Genomic DNA, 4628 nt, shown 5'->3' on the forward strand with positions numbered 1-4628 from the left:
CAGACTGTCACTTTAAGGTGTGAGAGTTTATTGGATACCTTTACAGTTCTATTGTACCAGTTATGGTAAGATACAGTTTGTCATAGAAATAGAATGGGTACCTTAGTAATAGGAGACGTGTCTGTGCTGCAGCTGCAGCGCTTCTGTTCAGCCTGTGTGCAGTTCACAGAAACAGCTGACAGGCAGTCAGCGTAAGCCCTTCGTGTGCCGGGACTATCGTGCAGTAAGTGGAAGACAGAACGAAGGTGTGTCGCTGGAGTCCTATCACAGAGAGCGCTTGCTGGCAGGCTGCCCGGTACTAGAGTTGAGACGGAGTTAGTCGTGAGCGGGTATGACCCGCGAACAGTATTTGTAATCCCTCTGCAGTGGAGTCGAAAAGCCGGTGAGTCTTTGTTAAGGGAGCAAGCCACAGTAGGAAATACTTTAGTTAGCGGTTAATCCGCACAGATGATTGGATTCAAAGTATTGACAACTTGCTTATCAGAGTAAGCGTAACTTAGGTGGAAAACTTTATCCAAGTTGGTGAAATAAAGTCAGTGTTAAAGAATAACAAGTATGGAAGTAGCCAAGAGGTTCAGAATAGCGTCCTCTCACATGAGATTCAGGTAGTCTAAACAGATTAATCGGCAGGTGGAAGGGGGAGGAGCAAGAATAAATAAAATTGAGTTAAAGGTACAGGTACCATTCCTGACACTCTTACATAGGCGGGAGGTGTGTTTTGGGTCATTGACCTGATGAAAAACAGATTACATCTCAACTAAGTGCACACCAGAAGGGATGGCATGTCTCTGCAGATGTTGTGGTAGCCATGCTGTTTAAGTCTGCAAGGTTTTCTGCTGTTTATGAAGATATAAAAGTTGGAACCAAAAATCGCAAATTTAGACTTATTTGATCAAATAGCAGATTTCCACTCGTCTGTTGTCTACTGCATGTGGTCCTTGGCCAAAACAAGTGACTTCTCCTTAGTTGTTACCTTCACTAGTGGTTTCTTTGCAGCAGTTCTACCATGAAACCCTGATTCACACAGCCTCCTTTCAACAGTTTATGTGTCTTTCTGATGTTTAAAATCAGTGAAGAATTTATTTAGACTCTAACCTAAGGTGCTATTTATTGGTGATTTCTGAGGCTACTGACTTTAATACATTTATCCTGTGCATCAAGCAAACCCTTGGGCGGTATTGCCTGTTTGCTATCCTTATGTTTGCCTTTTTCATACTAGCACTAAATGGTTTTTGTTACTGCACTTGAAGTAACCTTCAAAGTTCAGGACATTTTCCAGATTTACTGACCTACACGTCTTAAAGTAATGGTGGACTGTCTTTCCTGTTTACCAAACTGTTCTTGACATGTTATGGACTACAGCCAGAGATAATGGCCTACCAAATATGTCTATTTAAGACCCACCCTACCTTGTCACAACACAACTTAATGCTTTTTGATGTTAATGAGAAAATTCCACAAATTAACTTTTAAAGGCACAACTTTATGATGAAAAACAAAAAAGACCACTATATGCTAACAAAAAAATCAAAACTTACAATCCTTATAAAAAGAAGCAACTTACACATAAAAAGAGCAGACAATGAAGCTGGTGTTTTAGCTGAAACGCATAAACCAGCTTCAATGTATGCTCTTTTTTATTTGTGATTCACTTCTTTGTATAAAGATTGTATAAAGTTTTCCTGGCACAATGAAATGACGTCACGTTCCCCTATTGCACACATGGTTAGACGGGACCACAGATGTTTCCAGCAGTGAGTTTGAGGCGAGTGGAGCGTAACTATAAGCCCTAAAATTTTCCCTGCCTCCCCACAAGGAGGCCTTGCCAGTCTGAGTACAATGGATATTTAGTGAGTACACTGTTTGGAATTGGCAGCGTGGGAGCTGCAGGTAAAGCTTGTATTATCATTATATGACTATTTTGTGATAAATTGATGTATATATTTCTGAAACTTAGTCACATGGGATTCTGAATACTCTCTTTGGTTTTTGACAAATTTATTATGTACATCTTTAACCCCTTAACGACTGACTTTCTCTGTAAATCCATGGTCGTTAAGGGTTTTAATAGCGTAGCTTCACCAACAGCAGCAAAGCTATGCTAGTACTGCCTGCTTACTTCTAGCTGGAGGCATGCGGATATAACATGGTCTTGCTGACATCAGCTAGACCTGCGCTATTTCCGCTGAATATATGGGGGCATGTTAAAGACCGCCGACCTACAGGGTATGTCTGGTCGTTAAGTGGTTAATGATTTATAGAGGTATGAAATAGTGCTTCTTTAGTAAAAAATATTATGGGCCAGATTACAAAGTGGGGCGCTATTTAGTGCTTTCACTCAAGCATAAACTTCTCTAGAATTAATCTTTTTGGGCGCGTAAGGTAACACGTGTATTACAAGTGGAAAGTAAAATGTTTGCAAGCAAGCAAAACCCAACGCACGCTAACCCAAGGACTTTGCAATATCGCAACTGCATTCATGTATTCTCCCCATGGAAGTCAATGGAGAGCGCAGGAGGAAAAAACCTAACACCTATTGCTCGTACGCTAACCTGACAGTAGTTATGAATATTTCACATTCCAATGTTCTTCACTTACAGAACAATGTTATTTTTATTGTAAATACATATTCTATATATATATCTGTATATACCTATACCTGTATATCTATTCCTTTAGATATATAGGTATAGATATCTATGTGATATTAACATTATCATATATATATATATATATATATATATATATATATATATATATATATATATATATATATATATTAATAAAAAAAATTCTATGTAAAGAACGTAGGAATGTAAAAAATGCGTAATGTGTCACTTGTAATCTTGCCCTATATGTTAAATCAAAGTAAACATAACAAGAAAGAAAGATTGCCTTAAAAAAACAGCAAACAATTTTTTTCTTGCAAAACGAGTACTTACAAATTCTCAGTGTAACCACACCTATTAAGACATAAGGAAGCTGACATGCTGAGAACGTAAGTTACATTCTGCCTATTCTGAGCATGGGCAAAAAAACTGACTTCCTGTTTCTCTAGCATTCACTGAACAGTAAACAAGTTCAGATTGCTTTAGAAGATTTATGCCACCAAGCTATATATACTTTCCTCTAGAAACCTTAGCCCCCATGTGGGGCTGGGACAGCAAGTATTGGACATTGCTCAAATTAAGTTTTAAAAAAAAGAAATAAAATATAGAAACCTTTTAAAATGAATAATATAGATTTATTAAGATTAACCCACTGTTTAGTGCTTTTTTTATTAAAACAATGAACAGGCTGTTTTATGTCCGTTTAATCCCAATGATTCATTATTCTCCACCTCTAAGTTTCACTGTAAGTGGAAACTACTTGTTGGGAGTGTGTTTTTGTAAAGAAATTAATTTATAGGCATCAACTTCAGAATTTATATTTATCTACAACACTAAAAATAGGCCTGATTATCTAAAACTCTCTGCTTTGGTGAGATTATTTAACACCTTAATGACCAGCGGCATACTCTGTACGTCGTTGGTCTTTCTATGGAGGTGCCGTTTTGAATAGCGCGGTCTCGCCGCCAGCAGCGAGACCGTGCTGTTTTTGTAAGCCATCCAGATGGAGGCAAGATATGCACTATTATAGGCACATAATCCCTTAACGACCAGCGACGTACAGGGTATTAAGGGGTTAAGAGGTCTCATGAGTACTTTGAGGACCTTCAAATAATTCTATAAAGGCAAATTTTAGCTTGAGAGCTTTTTTATCTCACAATATGGAATTGTGGATGTGGAGGAGAGACACATACATTGCAATATAATGCTCAAAAAAAAACTTCTTTAGATCAAAAGTTCTTCAAAATCAGGAGAACCATACATTAAAAGGACATGAAACCCAAAAAATGTATTTTGTGACAGAGCAGACCATTTAAAAAAAAGGTTTCCAATGTACTCCTGTTATTAAATTTGTCTCATTCCCATGATATTCTGTGTTGTAGAGATACCTAGGTAGGCATCTAGAGAACTACATGACAGGGAATAGTGCTGCCTTCTAGTGCTCTTGCAAATGGATCACATTCTTGCAAAACTGTTGCCATATAGTGCTCCAGAAATGGGCCGGCTCCTAAACGAACATCCCTTCTTTTCATCAAAAGATACCAAGAGTACAAAGAAAATTGATAATAGGAGTAAAAGTTTTTTAAATTGCATGCTCTATCTGAATCAGGAAATAAACATTTTGGGTTTATATCACATTAAGTTTATGTAATATATCTATCTATCTATCTATCCATCATCTATCTATCTATCCATTATCTATCATCTATCTATCTATCTATCTATCTATCCACCATCTATCTATCTATCTATCTATCTATCCATTATCTATCTATCTATCTATCCATTATCTATCTATCTATCTATCTATCTATCTATCTATCTATCTATCTATCTATCTATCTATCTATCTATCTATCTATCTATCTGTGTATCTAATGATGTTGCAAATAAAGCAGTAAGCCTCAAAATGTAGCAGTTAAAGGCATATGCAACCCACATTTTTTTTTTCTTTCATGATTCAGATAGAGCATGCAATTTTAAGCAACTTTCTAATTTACTCCTATTATCAATTTTTCT

The sequence above is a fragment of the Bombina bombina genome, chromosome 3 (genome assembly GCF_027579735.1).
Source record: "Bombina bombina isolate aBomBom1 chromosome 3, aBomBom1.pri, whole genome shotgun sequence".
NCBI classification, from domain to species: Eukaryota; Metazoa; Chordata; class Amphibia; order Anura; family Bombinatoridae; genus Bombina; species Bombina bombina.